This window comes from Zootermopsis nevadensis, unplaced genomic scaffold, assembly GCF_977971745.1.
Source record: "Zootermopsis nevadensis isolate Lab colony 2312 unplaced genomic scaffold, Znev_1.0 Znev_ptg000017l, whole genome shotgun sequence".
NCBI lineage: Eukaryota > Metazoa > Arthropoda > Insecta > Blattodea > Termopsidae > Zootermopsis > Zootermopsis nevadensis.
The window spans coordinates 2787577-2808917 of record NW_028259149.1 but is presented as its reverse complement, the minus strand read 5'-3'; the positions used below and the strand labels follow the sequence as shown (position 1 = coordinate 2808917).

Here is a 21341-nt window from a genome sequence, read left to right as displayed (position 1 = left end):
TTAGTTCGGGCTCTTAAAACAATGGAGGTCCTACCCATAAATTAGCAGAACATTGTTATTGGGTACATTGTGGAGTATTTGTTCTTGGATTTATTTCTGGTAACTGTTACTTTTACATGTAAAGTAAAGTTTGTCCCACTATACGCCATGTAGGCGTTTGGGGTGAGTGGAGGTATAGCTCCTCTCTTCTTTAACCTCGGCACTAGATGGGGGTGAGTGGTCAGCATCACGCCCCGGCCGGCTTTACCCCCGGGAAAGGACCCCGGTACCCATTGTAGAGGAGGCTGGGTGGGCCCCAGAGCCGGTCTGGACGCAGAGGCTAGAGGAAAAATCCTCTGCCCCCGTCGGGGATCGAACCCCGGTCGTCCAGCCCGTAGCTAGTCACTATACTGACTGAGCTACCCGGCTTATTATTCCATGAATAGATTTATATAATAAACATTGTTGGTTGATGATCAGTTATTGTTAAGGGATTTTGGGCCTTATTTATGAATATTTATGTTGTTAACCGTTACCATCAAATGATGTTTATATGCTTTTAAGGAATTTTGGGCTTTAATGGATAATAATATAATAGTTTTCATTGTAATGCTGTTAAGGGAGGCTTACTACGTGCGATTATTAAAACATTTCTACAAGGTCAAATTTCTAGTTGCGGTACATGAAATCACATTATATTTTTCAAAGACAAATGTTAGTGTTAATATTTGTTATTTATTTATTTATTTATGTTTGCTGATTTACGAAAACAATGCACTGAAACAAAAGACTGCTCACTTATTCATGGCCTGCTAAGTATATGTTCCTCTGTACAGCGCAGAAAAACATGTTTACGTGTTAACGCTTCGCAGCTTTTGTAATTAAGGAAAGGTAAATAATGAGTTTAATTAGTTGTGGTGCTGTGTTACAGTTTTCAATAAAAATGCGTTCTTTTAGGTACTGCTTTAGATGCTCCCGTTATTCTTGACGGGCAGTTTTCCAGCATCCTGAGTAGGATTTGAAGTTTCCACGGCGGTGAATCTGAAGATGGTTGCTGTTTTCAACGTTGTTGCGCTGTGTAGTCTGGTAGAATTTTACCGACATTTCAGAGCAAGGCCCTCTGAAACGTCGATAAATTTCTACCAGACCACGCGGCGCAATAACCCAGAAGACAGGCATATTCATTTATAGTCTTCTGTATTCTTTAATTGCCATTTTAAGAGTGTGCCATGGCATGGCGCATCCTAACGTTGCCGACAGCCGACAAGGGGTAGTCTTCCAGATTGGGGGTTGGGCGTAAGGCTAACAATTCCCAGCCTTGAGAATTATTTCTTTTCGAACGTACTGTTAGTTTCTCAAGAAGGTCTCCGTTATGTCTACGACTTATTCCACACCCTACCTGTTCACTGGGGTGCACCTGAATCCATGCATCTATGATGTGACTTCAGCTGTAAAACGATCCATTCGAGAAGAATCACATTACTCATTCAAACGTCTGTTGTACTCTTAAAGTGGAGTCACTTCGTTTCTGTTCGCATTTTACTTCTTCCAAGTGGCCTTTATCGGAATGAAGAATTCGTGAGTTGACCCGCTGTTGCGTAACAGAGATCTCTGTGACTGACCGACCGATCCTTCACATTGATTGCCGCCTCATTAAGGAATCGTGAAACAGAAAATAACTTAATGAAAACTGTCAATTACATTGAAATCACTTGCTCCTCCAAGGTTCGTTTAACTAAATTCGCACGAGGCCTCGGGCGGAGAAGGTATTCGAGATTTGCCCGCTCATGATAGCGTGAGAAACCTTCAATTGAGGTACAGAATCCAAATAATAATGTAAAGTTCATGGCTGTCCAACTTGTGATTTTATTACTTGCAACCTAATCGTCATACCATGAAGTAAAAAGTTGGCGTGGTATTAAGGATGGCTGCATAAATTCAGTACTACTTTAGTGTGAAATGATTGGTCAGGTTCGCGCTTCGACCGTTTTACCCGGGGAAGGTCTCCGGATGCGTATCGGGTAGGAGGCTGCGTGATCCACAATGCCGATTGGAGAGCTGTTGTTGTAGGAATTAGGCCGGTGAGACCGAGAATTTTGTCAGGACTTTACTAAAATTAATGTATCTTTAATTGTAAAAGGATGTTAAGAGTTGATTGTTTTAATGAATGTAATGTTTATAATTAATTAAACAAAAACTGATAATATCAATACTTCTGAATGAAACACGTTCAGTTTTGTTCACGAAGAATTGAGAACGCTTAATTTTATGTTGTGTTTCGAAAGGAAATTTTGCTGTCACGTGGCCTAAAGAAAGAAATGAGGACAGGGTGCGATGCAGAAGAGAATATTTTGACCCACGTAGAAGAAGAATGGAGAAAACTGCGTAAAACGAGTAACTTCAGAATTTGTACTGATAACCACACAGACTATTATCAGGATTATGAGATCAGGGAAGGGCTGATTGGCGGACCGTATGTTACGAATTGGAGGGCAAATCCTGTGTCCTCGTGATTTCTGCCACCAACGAACCCAGCGTCGCTTTCTCCCGCCCGTTTACAACCGCTGTTCTCACCGACCGTTGTTTCCACGAAAGCGAGAGGTAGTCAATGTTTGCCCAGGAACTATTATACAATTCAGCCTTGGCCGACTTTATCCCTGCCTGCCTCGCAGTCCGGACTTTCCACTTCTTCGTATTCCATCCGTTTCAGAAAATTGGAGCAGAACCAAATCGAACCCAAGGACAGAGGATGAGGGGTGGGTGGCTCTTCACGCTTCGATTACGGGCCTGGTGTAAGCCACAGTTTGCCAGTGAATACTTCGCAAAGGTTGAGATAAGTCAGTGTATTGCTTACCACAAAGTCACACGTTATTAAGTCTCAGCTGATGCGTTCTTCTAGGTTCTGCTTTGAAATAAGATCTTGCTGATGTTTTCTAACGTCTCGGAGGAACGTATCGCCTTCATCTTCAGAGTACTCTTGAGATGTTTTTGAACTTTGCTCCAGAATATGTCACGCAAGAAGGTCCAAAGAAATCTAAATGAATTGTAATTAAATAAAGAACATCAGTTTCTGGTCTGCTTTGGTGTTGATTCTAAGGTAGATGGAAACATTAAGATTTCTTCGAAACGCTGGTAATCACAAACCACAAATGTCACACGTTAACTAAGTCTGTAAACATTGAACACGTGTGTGCTTAGCAGGGAAGCGTTCGGCAACCTGGGGTCCGTAAATTTTTGCCTAAGGAGTCCGCGAATTAAGTACATTTTACTAATTTTTTTGTTTTGGGGGTTTAAACTCCTTTCATCGCATTTCTTACGTCAACGTTGCCGTAAACAACACGACGAAATAGTATAGGCTTCCTTCTGTCTGTATTTTAGTCTATTTTAAGAATATATAGGTCTGGGTTCGCGGTGCCAGAAATGTTGAGAAACGCTGCAATTGGAAATTTAACGAGGCCCTATCAACTAAAGCGTTTATCGTCGAGTGATGTGCGAGGACAAGAGAGAGAAAGGACGAAAGAAATCAGAAAGGATAAATGACGATAAAGGCGAAAAGCCAGAGAAAGGAAGACGCTGCGCATTCCTAGTCAATTGGCGTTCTGTTTTAATTTCTCAGTTTGGAGCGATTAACGTGAGCGCAAGGCCGTGAGAATCTGCACCATCCGCACGCGGCCTTTCACTTAACCTTGGTCAAACGTTTGACTCAAACGTTTAAATTGAAATCAGGTCGGATCACCACCGCAGCGCCGACTGGCGTTCCATGTTCACCTCCGTCCCTTCCTCACCCACGTCTGCTCTTGGGACCGCTCCTCCTTTGGTCATTTAACGACTCTGTCTCAATTGTAATGTTACAGGTACAGAGCACGAGTATCATTTATGAATGCGAATATTGCTATACCAAGAAAGTTTTTGAGATATATTGTAATGAAGTTTTGTCTCCAGGTACTAAGAAGAACCACGGAAATACTCACGTTAACCTGTCTCCAGATCGAGGTTCGAACACGGGCTCTCCCGAATGCAAATCAGTATCTCCTGTAGGCCAAAACGTTGAGTACAAAAAGTTCCTTATTATTGTATACGGGAAGAATATTGTATTACAGACTTTCCCTCTTATATAAAATCTTCGACAAAGTACGTCCACAGCAGTTCGAAAGTCGTCGTTAAACAATATGACGTGAAGATAATAAATACAGTTAAACAAATAGCATCGTGTTAGAAGTAGACACATCGAAGTTAGTCTTTACGGCCAATCACTTCACAAATATAAATCGTGTTAAGAAAAGACGCATCTCCGTGACGCTGATAAGATGCCACGTAAATCTGTAAGCCGGATCCAATTATTTCTGGTGTAACGTAAGAAGACGTCTTCGCCTTACGCTTTTCGCTTTCCGTTAAGTTATTTGGTGTGTAAATAATCGGTACAGAACCTCTGTTATTCCAATTTGTTGTTGCCGTTGTCATGGTTACCATACACGGGCATTACAACACAGTCGGGTATGAGAATTATCTGTACAGGCACATTACGAAAAATGTGAAAAGCTACCGGAGGTTGATGACAAATGCAGTTAGAAATATTCTTTTAGGACCTGAGGAAAACTCCGATATCAAAAGCAGACTGTAGCAAAATTCGTTTCGAAGATTTATAACTTCATCTGTCGTTACATTTTTGTCGGCTACTCGGTTGATCAGCTGTATTGTTGTTACGTTTTTCGGTTAGTCGGTTGATCGACCATTCGTTCCACCAATTCTTAACGGCGGTTGATGTAAGATGTAAAATAGATCAGTAAACTTTTGTATTTAGCTACAGTAATTCAATCATTTAAGAATTTATTTATCTTTTGAATCCGAAATACGGTCCTAATATCCGTTAGTCGAAACGAAACCCGTATCGATTATCGATACTGAAATAAGCAGGATACTGTTGAGACATGACGATCAGGTGGTTATTCATTATAACTGTCATCACGTAGATAATTTGTCTTCATTATGTAGGCTTGTAGGGTGACCTTCCAGCAAGAAAGTCACGACGCACTGTACTACAATGGTTTCCTCGCAGTTTACAAGGCAACCAAGATGAATCCGACTTCCTTGCATGTCCAAGACCAGCTCTTCACGGAGAGTGGTTTGCTGTAGGACTTATCTTCAGTGGGTCCAGTGGCCGCTACGAACATTCACTTACCAGTAATACGGAAATAACTTGTCCGTCCAGAGGACGAACCGAAGTGGTCAAGACTCCCTGGGTTTCTGCCAAGGTCACTTTTAATAAATTTCTTCCAAGAGCTGAGTTAAATCACTAGCATGGGTACAAAATTAGAAAATTGTTTTAATATTACATCAAGTAAAATGCCCTGTTTGCCGATTAAACTTGTTTTGCGCTAAAGTATGATGATTTTGAACGACCATGGCCGATTTTAACGTACATTTGCTAAAAAGATTGAATATATTTAAGAAATAAATCAGAAGAGCCTGTCTCTTAGCCAAACAAGTATAAATGAGAGTGACGTATAATTCTACAATAAGAATATCGTTATAATTCAGTCTGAATTTCCCGATTAGAGATATCTTACCGCAGATCTGTGTTCCGTGCTTTGCAAAATTCTTTTTGTTATCTTAAGAAATCCGTTGTTACTAGAGTGTGCGTACTTTGTTCTATTTCAAACACTGTTTCCTGCTCTCTCTCTCCTCTCTCTCTCCTCTCTCTCTACACATACTTTCTACCGGAGTAATAGATTTTGCCAACACTGTTGAAACACTTATTTACTGGTACGTGTAAAACACTGTTAAATTGCTAACTATGACGCAGTTAATGACTAATACTAGGTCTGTCGATCTCTCATCCATGTCAGCAGACATAAATCAAACGGGGTTTTCAGATGACTAAGTCAGACGTCGAAGTTATTCAAATAAAGAAAAATGTCGCAACAATGTGAGCTTCAAAACGATTTCATAACTGCGACCGTCGGTCTAGCAAGTAGAGGCTTGTATTTGTACCGTAGATGCATTGTTCGTGCCGTCAACTACTAGGGAGAGTATATTTTTTATAAAACAAATTTGTGGTGTCTTCTGTGATATACTTATAGATCCTTTATTTATATTGTTTACTTACGCAGAGTGTACAACCACGACTGCATTTATTGGCTGTAGTAAACGGATGTGACATTTCTGAAAAAAACAAAACAAAATAAATGCTACAGTTTTACCGCCAGATGGCTCTGCTTCTTTTACACGGTTAAAGCAAACGAGAAACAATGGCGGAAACATTTATCATTGCCCACACACTTCGACAGTCAACTTTGAAACAAAACAAATCTAATGTGTATAAACGTTACGAAAGGAAATTCCCTAAGCAATAATACAAGTGCACTGTAATCTAAATTTGTCTGTTGGTAACTAGTTAACAAGGTACTTTTAGCTTTGTTTCAGTAAGACATTTGGAAAGGACGTAATAATGCACCAACGTTTGTCCCAGTGCTAAATATTGTATTCTCTCTCAATAATAGAGTGTAAGGCTTCTTTCCTTCCCATGTCCTGTTCAAAAAATTAAATATCATAATACGGCAGTTACCCGAACGTACAGAAACGTTCTTGTACGTCCAAATACGTCCCGAAAAATTAACTGCTAACTGTATTCGTATTTGGTGTTGGGTTATAGTAAGTGGAACAAATTTTTCATGAATGTTATTGGAAGAATTCGGAAATATTTTATTGGTGGAAACTCGGAACATTAATTATTGTTTTGTGTGGGTGTGAAACTTGGTTTCATAGTGACGAACGTGCATAAATTAGGGGTGACGTAGAACACATGACTAAATATCAATAATTTTTTTCAAACTGAGAAAAAAAAGTGAACGGCGAACAGCGAAAATTGCATGATGTGGAGCATCATAATGTGTAAGATTTATCTAATATATAGGCAACGGGTTAAATCAAGGTTGTGATGTACTGGACGTGTATAAATTATGGGTGATGTAATAAATGCTACAAAATTTGGACAGACGCTGCTCGTCAGACATAGGCATAGTGTGCAAGAAAAATGTAGTACCATTCGACCAATTTTTACATGAAGTTTAAAAAGTCTTTGTCCATTTTCTTAAAAATCAAGATCCAGGAAACACTTACGCGACGTGAAATAGATCTGTACATCTCCTAAGACCTTCTTATGTTACGAATGTTGTATGAAGTTGAAGGACAAGGAAGGTGACTATTTTGTCTATGTATGATTAGGTTATATACAATTTGATGCTATTTGTGATAAATAGAACTAAACACAAGAATTGTTCATTGTAACTAGCTGTATTACCGACTTTCACTCCGGTTTGTACGGACAAAACCTGCATATACAAGAAAATGTTGTGTTAAGGAGGACAGAAGTCGAACGTTCCACAAATCTTACAGGCCTAATCGAGAACCCAATTACAGTCACTTCTCATACATATGTTACGGAGCTCTGACGTATGGGAATCTGCCTCTGAGAGATGCAGCAACCATATAAACTCTATTGTCTCTGGGTAATTCATCATCCGGTTCGTGAGTGGAGCTCCTTACGTTGTCAGATGCAGTATAATGGAGGTAGAGAGACGGTTTTACGAGGAATGAAGTTTTTATAATTTGGATTTAACAGTCCTTTTGCTGTAAATAGAACAATTCTTCAGTTCGCTCGAGACGAGTGTGATCATTCAACACAATGAAAGGTAGAAGCGAATTAAGTTCACACCTTGTTTTAGAATCAGACATTATCCCTTCGAAGCCAAAGATCGTCTAAATAATGTTTAAGGATCCAGTCCGTACCGCAAAGAAAACACGTCATATCACCATTACGAAGATCTACTGGTCAAACGGTGTTTTAAACAAATATTTTCTGTTTAATTTGACGGTGATACCAAGCACACAAATACATTCTGTGCGCAAAGTTCATATTTCTATATTGCTTAATGTTAAAGCATGTGGTATATATAATTACCACTAATTAGCAGAAAGACCTTTGGAGACTTTACGATTTCTCGTCCAAACCTCCAGCACATTTCTGCCAACCATCAGACGCGCTCTAGAATGTTTCCAGTGTACGCCATGGTTGGATTGCAACATATTTCATTTCGAAATAAAACATAAGCAATTCGTCTAAAAACCTTGTCTGCATGTAAATTGTTGTCTTTAATCTGGATTAAGTTCCCGAATTTGATATTGTATTAGGATATCGCTGAAGTCAAATGGAGGTCGTTTATCATGGAATAAAAAACAGTGATGATAAATGTTATATCACTTCTTATACGCCTTTGTGTGCTGAAGATCTCATTTTAAACACGCGTGATTTATTTCGGCTTTAAATATGAAAGAAATAGACTCGCGCAGAACTTCGCCATGGCTTTGTTTAAGCAGGCGTTCTGAACGACGTACAGATTGTATTGGAATGTAATCGGATCGTTCACTTGAGCGATATTTTTCATCCTGTTCTCCTGTCCGAAACACCCGAGGAATAAAAAAATATTGCTGCAGTTCCACGTATTACATGTGGGATGAAATTAAGTAGGATAAAATGGGATGGACGTTTAGCACGCATGGGTAGATGACTGCATATAGAGGAAGATTTGAGGTTCTCATTACGGTGGGGATGACGATGTATGTATGCATATAACAGGGTTGAACAAAGATGTTGCGCCGTGGATTCTCACAGAACTTGATCGACGTTTCAGAAGCGTTTGCTGCAACCAGCGTCACAGTTCATCGTACTGGTGACTTTATTAGGAATGCAGTAGATCGAAGTATCTTCAGGATTATTTTGATGTTTTCAGAATAAACTTTTACGACATTTTGAACTTACATTCAACCATATCTGAGTACCTTAATGTATTATCCTGATGTATGATCATAATAGTGTATTACAAATCATAAAATCTTGTAGACTTGCATTCTCTTCCTTGGTATTCTTTGTTTTAAATGCACCTCAGGGCATGCAAGCGTACACATTGCGTTGCTGTTTTATATTTCTAATATAATTTATTTTCACAAATGCTGTAAATTACTTTATGTCAGAAGCACCTCTTACTACAGGGTATCACAATACATGAAATACTTCTTGTGTTTTTAGAACAAAATTAAAAAGTATTTGAACACCGACAGCTATTATAATTACGTAGCTATCAGAAATGTTGTGTGGCTAGATATTATGAAATTAACTTTACAGTTTCTACGAAAGATTGATTTTGTATGATACTCTTAAGTTTTGACAGCGGCCCGCATTCGTCTTGTCGAAGTCGTAAAAATTACCGACGTTTCGGAAGCCCTTGTTGCCACCTTCATTGTCGAAGTGACGTAGAAATTGTATTGGAAAATTTAAAAGTCAATGTAAAGTAAAGTTCCCGGTGTTGGCACGTGTCTTTCTAAAACTGTATTTCAGTAATGTTATAACTCTTAACTGACACGTGGAAGGTAGGTACGTAGTTCGTATTCAGAAGGTCTTTGATGTTCGAATAGCAGTTGGTAGACAGGTTATGTTAAGTGATATCCTCCGAGGGTATTCTTAGTGCAAAAATCGGCCTGAGACTTCCACAACCTCAGCAATTTTTAATTTTCAGTAACCTCACCGTATTTAATTTTGATTATAAATAGCGCCAACATTTGAATAGACATTGTCATGAAAGAGAATAAACATCTAAAGTCAGATTAAAAGGATTATGTGGCCAATAAGCGAAACTTATTCTGATTTATCTCGTGGTTCAGTGTTTGTTAACTTAACCTTCGACAGCAAATACGACAGAAGGGCCCTTCTCGCACTCAACAGTGATAAAAGAAGTACTCTTGAAATGCTGTTACTATGGCAACGGACAGTTGAATAGAAATTTAAGTATGTAAGATTTGAAGATAAGTGTTTGCTACCCTCTTGCGAAGCTTTTACTAAAACTACGCTCAGTCTATGAAAATAAATATGCAAAGAAAAACATGGAAATTCTTTTAGCTATAGCAGCTTTTCATTTCTATGTGGTATTATTAATTTTGGCGTGTATTAGTGTTCCAAAGAAACATGCATTACTTATTCGAAGACACGTCTTAGAACTGGCTTCGTATCCGAGTTTGTCCTGTGATTCACACACACACACACACACACACAGTTCTGTGCGCTCCAAGAAATAGTCCCTTAAAGCCCTTATGTACCAACAAGTCTTTGAAGAGAGATATTTTAAATATGTGCCCATTTTATGGTTTTAATAGTTTGTGGCAAAGCATTAAGCTGAACGATTCTTGCAGTTTAAATGAATTTTTAAGAGTGGAAAAATGTGTTGGAGTAATTAAGGGGCTTGTTCTCTGACGAGGAAATTCCCGTGGCTTGTTACAATGTAACCGAAGACAATAGCATTCTGCGCTGTACAAGAGTCGCCTTTGCCTTCTTGTTTTAAATTCCTGAAGTCTGGAAGGAGATCGATTATTTTGGTGTTTGCATTATAAGTTCACGGAGGAATTTAACGAGAATGAGTTCCTGGATGTACTCCGTTTTACTTCTTAGCTCTTGCGACATTACAAACAAGAAACTGAGGGACAGAATCCAGATGAAACAAAACGAGGTCCGAAATATGTGCTCTAGTTAACAGTTTGAAACACAGTATGTGCCTGTATGTTCCAATGCATTTTGCCAGCAGAACGCATTTACGTGGTACGTAAGATTATTTCCTTAAACACCATAACCAAGTTGATCTTTGTAAATGGTGAGGAGTTGTGTTTTCTTCGCGGTACGGACTGAATTCTATTTATTTACATGAGGTTCGGGCTTCACGTATAGTGATCCAGTCTTTGCGAATTTACGTCCGTGATTGCAATTAGTGGTGTTAAGTAGGATTTGAGGTTTCAACGGCATTGAGTCCGAAGATGGCTGTCTTGTGGGTTGTTGCGCCCTGTAGTCCAGTAGAAGTCTACTGCCCTGACGATGAAGGCAGTAAACACGTCTGATACGTCGTTAGACTTCACGAAGCAAAACCTAGAAGGCAATCTTCATGTCTAAAAAGTATTTTGTCAGAGCAAGGGAAGATACAAATTCATGCCTAAGTCAAGGCAATAAAATTCCAAAAGATGTGGCTACTTGAGTTAGTTAAGGTTGGATTACGTTAGGTGAGGTTAGGTTAGGTTAGGTTAGTTTAGGTTAGGTTACGTTAGATTAGGATAGTTTAGGTTAGGTTAGGAACCTGTATGACCATATTCGTGTCAATTTCATGTCATAGATAGGTCAACTTTACCTCAAGATCAAGACAAGATCAGACCAAAGTATTGAGAAATACAGGCCTCTAAAAATTCCAAGCTCATTTCAAGAAAAATTTTTCCCACCCTTATATTTACCTAACTGTATAAAACTGTGTGTATGTGGGATGGATTTTGATGCGGTCGTCAGAACAATAAGAAATATAAGAATTGTAATAGACATGGAAAGGAGATAATAATTTTGAAAATTTGTTGATAATGCAAAGCGAGAGACAAACACGACAAAGCTAGAATGTGAGAAGTCGGAGGTGAGAGAAAAGAAGTACAAGAAGAAATTATGGAACGAGAATAATGAGGAAAGAAAGAAGCCAAACAAAATAAAATAAACTTCAGAAAGGAGCAATAAAGAATGAAGAGGAGAAGGTGCAGTAGTAGATGGAAAATGTCGTAAGCAAGAAGGAAGATTAGAAGGGAAATAAATCAATAAACACGAGGCAGTAAGGCGAATAACAGGAAGTAGTCACGGAGGAATGAAGGAGGAGAATTATAACAATGAAGTAGAGAATCAGAAGAAATGTGCAGAAGCTGCAGATGGTCCAGGGTTTCATCCGACGGGAACGCGTAAGAAGAGGCTGGCAGTAGTTATGACCGTGTGAACACGACAAATGGAGTCTCGCCTCCAGCAGGAAACAAGTTGCCGCCATTCGTCATGTCACAAAGAATTGTCTCTTTCTGCGGCTACCTGGTTCCCAGCGCTGTAGGCAACAGTGGATCAAGCCAGAAGACTACGTCACTGGTAGCGAAGAAACTGAGCCGATGTGGCAGTTTAAGTTAAGTCTGTTTGCATATAGGGATCTATATATAAGTCAGTTCTGCTTTTTGATGATGGCCGCATTCTTAAAAAATCTGGCGCTATAAAAATAGATGCTTTAAAGAAACAACCATGTCTGACATTTTTCCAGACAAATTGCTATGATAATTTTACCTTTTTTTATTTTATAACAACACAGTTTTGGTATAATAATACTATTAGTTAAGTCACTAACACAAAGTTGTTGTTTTTTTGCAATGGTTGGTGACACTGGTTTTCCTGTTGGTTTCAGTTGTTTATTGTGTGATGAATTAACATCTGTGCGCAAAGTTCATATTTCTATATTGCTTAATGTTAAAGCATGTTGTATATATAATTACCACTAATTAGCAGAAAGACCTTTGGAGACTTTACGATTTCTCGTCCAAACCTCCAGCACATTTATAACTTGTGTTGGGCAAGGCCGTGGTCTAGGAAACACGGAGTTTTCCTCCGGGGGTTTCCCCGGTTTCTCCGTGGCATCCCAACAATTACTCCATTCACACACAGAAGAAGGCAATGGCAAACCACTTCTGGATCATCTGCCAAGAACGTATATGAACAGGTCCCAGTCCAAGAAAAGGATGGAAGAATCCTGTTCATATGGACCTGTCGTTAGACAGAACACTAAATAATAATATAATATTAATACTAAGATGGCTGTCTTCTGGGTTGTAGTCTCCATTGTCAGGGTGATATGGTCCTGATGATGGAGGCAGCAAGTACCTCTGAAACGTCGGCAAACTTCTACCAGACTACACGGTGCAACAACACAAAAGACGGCCAATTTCGGACGCACCGCCCGTGAGAACCTCAGATCCTACTAAATACATATACAAATGTGCAGATCTGAATGAGATCAAGAATGTAAGCACTACGTCAAAAACTAGATCAAGATCCACAACGCGTGACAGATTTAATGTATATTTTATTTTAGGTTAGGTCAAGAGAAAGAAGGATAAAGCGATAAATGAAATGAGGGAGTAGCGAAGATGAAAGAGGAGAAGACAACAAGAAGATGTAGGAGAAAGATAAGATAACAAAAGATGAAGAATGTGTAGATTAAGAACGGAATGTGAAGACACGGAGAAAGTGGCGGGGAGGAATGGAAGTGGGAAGTTGAGAAGTGGAGAGAAGAGACGAGAAATGAAAAAGCAAAAAGGAAACGACAGATCATTTTTGATGCTTGTTATTTCCGTATCTTTTTTCTGTCAGATGCTCGTGTATTCTGTACTTCTCTGCTCCGAGGAGCGAGAAGGACTTGTGTCAGTGTTGCTGTGAGTGCGTCTCTAAGTCTGTAGTGACTGATTGCTCGATCGGACGGTGGAATTCTTCTGCTGTCCGCATAAAACACGTTGCAGCGACACACGCGGCCTCTACTCCGGTGACCGCAGCCACACTTGAGGAGCAATTCGTATCTGTGGATGGACAGCTTCCTGGAGCGTCGTAGAAACAGCCAGCGCCACGCATCTGTGGAATTTCGTTTTATGATCTGGTCCAGTGCGAAAAAAATTGGCAGTGGAACCATGGTTCCGGAGAACTTGACGTAAATACGTCTATACAGAAAGGAAGTTTATATATTGGCTTTATTCTAAATATTTCCTTTATACCCGCTTTAAAATTGAGATAAGTTTGATTAAGACATTGCTTATTCAACTTCAATTAGTTACGCATAAGATGGGTCTGTGGTAGCTGAATGTAATGTAAAGTAATGTAATGTAATGAAATGTAATGAAATGTAATGTAATGTAAGGTAATGTAAAGTAATGTAATGTAAGGTAAGGTACGGTAAGGTAAGGTAATGTAAGGTAATGTAAAGTAATGTAATGTAAGGTAAGGTACGGTAAGGTAAGGTAATGTAAGGTAAGGTTGATGGCTGTAATGTAACACAACAATGCCGAGTAAACAGATGACGTTTCCTGGGTAACATAACAATGAAGTTTGACGTTTCCTAGGTAACATAACAATGAAGTTACACTTTTTCGTAACACATTTTTGCCGAATGACCCTTCCTCATAGACGTATTTACGTCAAAAATAAATTCCTGGAAGAAATATTGGCGATTTATTTAAATTCCGGTAGTTCTAACAACCTTCTAAAACAGTGGTAATTATACATACCACCTAATTAAACAATTAGTAACTACATTTTGCCCAAACTGTATATTTAAAGGGACTGTATGACTTTCAAGGAAAATCGATATAAAAAACAGCTGTAACCGAATGATCTTTGTAATGGGGAAGATTTTCGGTTTGTTTCAGGTAATAATTGAATTTCTAACTGCTGAAGAGTTGACTGTGCTTAAGTATGCACCGGGTTATTCACTTAGTCAGTAATTAAACTACTCATTTACTTATGTACTGTGTATTCATTGGGTCAATCAGTATCAATTTGTTCTCTCAACCACTCGTCCATTCTTTCATGCAGACATATGGCTCGTCAGTCAATCCAATCAGTTGGACGGCAAAAGCCAGGTTTTAACTTCGCGTGATGACCGCATGTTATTTCACAGTCTAAAAAGTATGGTGTTACTAAATGATGTACGAGATATTATTTTACAAATATATTCTCACCATTGAAGACTCTGGAGATGCCATCATCGTCCCCACCTCAGTTATTTGCACTGTCGACTATAGACCTAACGTAGAATTACATAATTTGGGTGTGCACAGATGCTCGGAATTTTCGTGAAAATCGATCACTCATTTTATCCGGTTTAAGTTTGATTTTTTTTTAAATTTTATAACTAAGATGTAAATTTGTTAGATGTGAAAATAGGCGCTGACATCGCTTGAATATGTAAATGAGAAAGGAAAATATCACCAGTCTTTTATAAGAAGCATGAAAATGATATTTTCTGGTGATGGTGGTGGTGTCTGGTGATTTGAGGTCAGAACGCGGGAAGTTTATGGGGGCACCAGACAAGAACGGTCGATAATCACTGGTTTCAAAAGAAAGCAGCTTCGTAAGTTCATCTCAGAGCTTGTTACATAGCCTTTGTGCTGGGTCTCTGGTTCAGAATTGTCGGGTTGTTCGAGGGTGGTCTTGATGTACGTAGCTTCTAGTTAATTCTGCTCTTTGATCAAGGAAGTTACGAGCACAAGTAAAAGTCGAATAGCGGACAGCAAGATTACTCTTCATGTAAATAAACCCCCCAACAGCATTGCAAAACCATACGGAGAGGACATCGGTCCCTCTTCAAACGCCGCGTTTACTGTCAAGGTCGATTAGGATGAAAGTGACTCACGTCTCGTGTCGAAGACGACTCCTGGAGTTTTGCTTGTGTACGCAAAGATTGGCTGGCTGATTGACCATCTGACCGGCAAACCCATCTGATCAACCGCAAGACTGATTGATCGTCTGGCTGACTGTCTGCATGCCCGACCGAATAACTTTTGGACACATGGCCAAACGACTGTCTGAAGAGGTCACTCGCTAAGAAACCAAGTGAGCAACTGACGTCAGTTAACTTGACCGACTCGGTGGCTTCGACATTCTTCCATTCTTCAAAAGTTTCTTTGTTTTTGACACAGCCATTTAACGTAGTCCACATCCTCGCATCTATGCTTGACGCCAAATTCAATGTTATGTTCCTCCTTGCCACTTAGTCCATTACTGCCTGCACTAGGCTCTGGAAGTTAAAAAGAGTCTGTAGGCTATTGAATGGTTACTCTTGAAGCTGCTGTAAGGGATAGATGGATGATTGCTCAGTATTGTAGTAAGAGGTCAGGGTAGCCGCGGCGCCTTTGACGCTGGCAACAGCTGTCACGCGAATGTGACGTGTCGCCCCGCTATCTGATTTAATACCCAGCTCACGTTAACTTGGTGACAGTCCCAACAAGTTCGCGTGCACTCAGGAATTGAGTGTCTGAATAACTAACTACTGTCTGAATAAATATTTGATTATCTGCATATAATATCCGACCATCTGAGAAACTAATTTACTATCTGAATGAATATCTAACTATGTGTCTGTCTGAATAAATATCCGAGGCACTGCAAACGAACTTTCTACCTGGATATCCGTCTTAGTATCTTACTACACGTTTAAGTAAGTGATTAACTGAATTTGTCCCAAAAGTGTCTGAATATAACATTTAGTGCGCCAGGGAGGTTAGAGGTATTTCTATTTTATAGATGGCATACTGTATTCCTTCATTAGTCGGAGGTTGTTCAACAAATCACAAAAATGCCCTATCGGTTATGGACCCAAAGGTAATTCGCACCATAGTTCTTTAAAATGTCCGATTCGCCTAAAAACGCCCAGTTCAACAACTAGGGATTTTCAGGCAATATTTGTTATTACACGTCTTGTTTTACCAGAACCCCTTTTATATTTCAAATGTACGATTATAATGATGGTGTCTGAGAGCTACTGTTATGCCTTGTAAATTGTAGCAGACACGAAGGCTTTTGAAGAAATCATGAGGGTTTGCTTCATGAAAAATACTACGTATAATCTGAATACGAGAGAGAGAGGGAGAGAGAGAGAGCGCTATCCGAAAGTAGACTTGCCAGTCTTATTTTTTACTTTTTGTAAGTTACTAGGAAACAAATGTTGAGGACGCAAATTCCGGTTAGTGTGAGATATTAACTACATTTGTAAAGAAATAGGAGTCGTTAGAATTTGTATGTACAAGGTACGACATACAGATTTGTCATTTGAACTTTTGTTTGCAAGTAATCAGTTTCATTGCACAAAAAGGTTCAACTTTATTACGAAGTTGGACTTATGACAAATGTACATGTTGAGAAAGCCACTTTAAAAATACAAGCAGGAAGACTCCATCCCCCCCCCCCTTTTCTGTGGCCACTAGAAGCAGCGATGACAGTTACCTTAATGATTTAACATCATCTATGTGCCCTTTTTTGTGTAGTTTGTGGTTAATGCAGTAAGTTCGATTGGTTATAATATAAATTATAGCCTTTCATCTACACCTGCCACTTCATTCGTATACGCTAATTATATTCTTTGAGCTGAACCTAATTGTCGATTGCAGTTCGTGGGTTGAGACATCGGATAGCTTGTAAGTTGTTACTGACGTTTCAGAGCCATGCATAATCTCCATCTTTAGGGTAGAAGTGAGAATGGAGGCTGATGGGAATCAGAGAAAATGGCGGATGGGTAAAGGGGAGAGGAGATGCTGAGTGGCCCTGATGAGGAGGACGTCTTCAAAGAAGGGCCCTACGAGGAACAGAGGAACCTGTTCCTTTCGTTCAGATGAGGCGAATAAAAATACTTTATGACTGCAGTCATCACGTAAAATTTCATATCCATTTGTTCACTCCTTTAAACCAATGAGCAAATTACATTAAATAATGTGACTTGAATTGGAGAGGAATGCGGTTCAAATCTTGGCAAGTTACTCAGAGGATGTGGGCCTTTCGATGCTTTTCTTTGAGTTGTCCTGCATGTTAATTCTAAGCTGGCACCTTAAATTTTATCTTTACACATTGCTTATGCGTTTTTTCCAACTTGCTAGTAGTAATTACCTTGTTGCTTGTTACGTGACGCTGAATAATCGCTGTGGTTAAGACGACGACTTTAAATAAACCAATAAATTATCATATACTTAATGGAGAGTTTAAAGGACAACTTATTTTAATGTAGTTACTTTTAGTTTTGGTCATCCGTCGGATAATATTTTCACCTGTTTTAGCCGACACGGCTTACCTTCTACTCCCAGACATTCACACTTGCAACAAGCAAGTACTTGTCCAATTTATCATGACACCAAGTGTCAGGGAGACACACAGCTACATTTCCTCAGTCCTGTCCTCTTGTTGATTGCCATTATTGTTGTGTGGATACACATCTCGTTGTAAATTATATACGGAAGACGTACCTCAGACTATGTTATTACAATTGTTTGTCAAACATACGTTTTACCACCAAGCTTAACAGGGGTGAGTAAAATGGTATCCGCGGGACATTCGGGTCTCATTAATAATACGGTATTATATCAGTCTGTACTTTTATGTACGCAGGACACAGAAAATATTCTTCTCGAAATAACTTCATGTGCAGTATAAGTTATTTTTTGCTTCTGTGATTTTTTTATATCCATACAATACGCGATTCAATGCATAAAGCGATATAGTTTTCTTAACAAGACCTGTCACAATGCTTCGACATTGCTGTAAATCATAGAAGAATTCTATTATGCAAAATCCTTTCGTTTCTAGAACCTGAATCTAGTTGCTTCTTGCATTGAATAGAGATTTCAATACCATTTGTGATATTAAAAATTACACACAGGCCAAAGATTGGTATAATTTCAGTGATGTTGGGTTCAATAAAAGGCGGACTATTTCTTAATTAGCTAAGGGACCGTCAGCTTATAAAGAAATATAATTGATGGCTAAGCAAGCTTCTGTGATCTACAAATTTTGTGATTCAGTTTTATTTCTTAATACCCCCCCCCCCCCAAGTAAAATTAATTGTTCACTCGAATTTTAAATGAAGTAATCGGGAAAGAAACGTCCGGTGGCTTGCGGCGCACGGATAGAAAACTCTGTGGAACTTAAAAGGTGTTGTGTGCATGTAACGACCGCACGAAGTACAAAGTACCTTGAACTAGATACAGTATCTGCGGAATCGGCCTGTGTGGTGAATATGCATGGCGTCTGGTAGAACCGTGATGAACGTCAGTGGAGCGCAGCGGGACCTAACCACGTCGCAACAAGGCCAGAGTCTTAATTGCACGTACCAGAAAATACTATGGCACTGTATCCCACAGACCCCTCATTCTGCAGGAAACACTGTCTTGCACTGACATCTCATATCAGTACATCTACTGCCGGAATTTAAGTTGACTAAAATAAAATGTTACATTTAATAGTTCAGCTTGAGTTTTTACATAGTACAAAACGTGTTGAAGCCAGTTTACATATCATCCTTACGTTTCCAGGCTGATTAGTACGTTCTAACAAGCCACGTCTTAGTTGGAGTGAGTCCTAATATGACCGTCTTCTGGGTTGTAGCGCCGCGAACCCTGGTAGACGTCTACCAGAGTTTCAGAGGTCCTTGCTGCCGCCATCAACAGGGCGACTTACTCTCGCCCTGATGATGGAGGCAGCAAGGACAGCAGGACAGCCGTACTAAGCCACTACTGCCTCAGCCCACGGAATTATTTTGGGATGGGCGTTCATTTCAGTTTCAGGTTCCAGACTCTTCGTTACTTGGGGGCTGGACAGGGTCACGGGATCCTGTCCCTGCCAGGGATCACATTCCCTCGGCCAGTCACTTTGCTGACCGTAGGTATGAGTTGTTCAGTTCATTTATGTAAATCTCCCACGGCGACGGAAGCAGCTGTCTCGCTGCTCGGGGGATGTCTCCGCTTGCATTGGTCCGTGGCATGTTGGACTACTCACAATATTGACCACATGCTGTGTTAAAAGGACATGCAAGTACTGACAATTTACGATATGTCTGATACATAGCTTCTTAATCCTTAGAGTATTGTATTTGGATTCGAATTGAGAACATCTGACTACAGCAAAGCTTCTTCGATTTATATGAAAGTAATAACGTATTCCGAACATAGAAAGTGTCATATGATCGTTGTTTCTCTCGTGTCACGACATTACAGTACAATGTATTTTTTTTAATATTATATTAGAGACGCGATGTCTGTACAGAGTACACTGCAAACTAAACATGTCTTTCAGTCCGTGATACGGAAAGACATCACACAAATGTTCTAGCTCTCCCGTTATCCTTCCGTCATGTTTGCTTGACACTAGAAGACCTCAGACGACGCGCATAAAATTATGCATGTCCACAGATCTTCGTCGTCAGGCGTCCATATACTATTCAATAAACAGAGCATTGTATTTGATTTTAAACTCTTCGAAGTACGTGGTAACTATGCGTACCACCGGCTTTAACATTCAGTAAATTTGTACTTACTCACGAAACGTATTGATGACTTTCGTATGACTCTGAGAACAAACGCGCGATTATGTCCTTTAAAAATCATTAACCAGCTGGTCTTTGTAATGTAGACGGGTTGTGTTTTCTTTGCGGTACGGACTGCGCGCTTAAATATCATTTATATGAATATGTTCCTTTCATGTTGAAGTTAAGAGGTTGAAATGTCTTATCGCTGTTTGAACTGCTTATAAAGTGCATTGAAGATGCGAACAGAAAATTAATAAAACGTACAAGCAGTTAGAGATATTAAATAGATGTATGGTACAAGAAGTAAACAATTTTATTATTTAAGTAGCGTCTACTTTAAGGAATGTACTGTAGTTAGTATCTTAATATAAAATGAAACAAAACGAATGAAATATTGAGGTCTGAGAGATGAAACTTTTGCATTATCTGACGTGATCTCTCCATTATGTATTTATTTTATGCATCGGCTGCAAAGGATGAAAGAGACTGGCATATCAATGCACTGTTCAAGTATCATTGTATATGAAATCCAAGTGACCTCTGCCATTTGTCAAAGAGCCGATGATAGACATTAATAAAAAAAACACAGTTTCCTTAAGTGGCAAATTAAAAATACACGTGACTGTTTCGTTTTTGTCGGTGCGTGCTGTACATGATGATGTGAAGGGATATGCCATGTTTGGTGATGAGAGAAAATGCCACAGAAAGGTGTGGAAGGGGTGTGGTGGAGCGGCGGAGGGGGCAGTGTACTGAAACATTGCCGATGAACCGACCTTGTGCAAGCTTTTCCAGAAACTCTTTCATCTTTGTATGATTTGAGGTTTACGCGGCGGTGAGTTTGAAGATGGCTGTCTTCCGGGTTGTTGCGCAGTGTAATCTGGTAGAAGTTTACCGACGTTTCAGAGGTCCTTGCAAGAAGACGAGCGCGTTACCGCTATGATCCTCATGCGGTATAGAATTTTGTGAAAATGCACAAATTCTTTCGAGTATATTTTTTTATTTCAGAGCGTAAAATATGTCATGACCTTACGAAGTTTCGTAATTTTTATTTAGGTTTGAGGGCGGTAAGTAATAAGTAACTGCTGAACGGATTTTGAAAGTAATTTTACGTAAGGTTTTACAATGTTTTGGGAAGGGTATACATGGCAGCGATGTGTTTTGTGACAACTTAAAGGCAGTGAGATGCTGTATGCTGTAGTAGTGAAATAAAATTCAGAAATTTATCCCATCTCGCTGTTCTTGAAAGCATTTCACGTGACGTAGGTTTCATGATCTCCTCCCATAAACTGCCGTCCACACGCAACAGGGGCAAGTATGTCCTAATCTTTGAGTTTTATCAGTGACTTCCCGGCCCTTGCAAAGTACGTATTAGTTAAGAGCCGCTTTGTAAGTTTGTCGGCGCCTGCGCGTAGCTCATAGTGTGTT

General features: G+C 39.5%; 1 long non-coding RNA gene across 1 annotated transcript in view; it reads left to right on the top strand.

The window, feature by feature from the left end:
* LOC147873623 (uncharacterized) overlaps positions 1 to 21341 on the top strand; it is a 180779-nt gene that overhangs the window by 26717 nt on the left and 132721 nt on the right. The window lies entirely within an intron of this gene.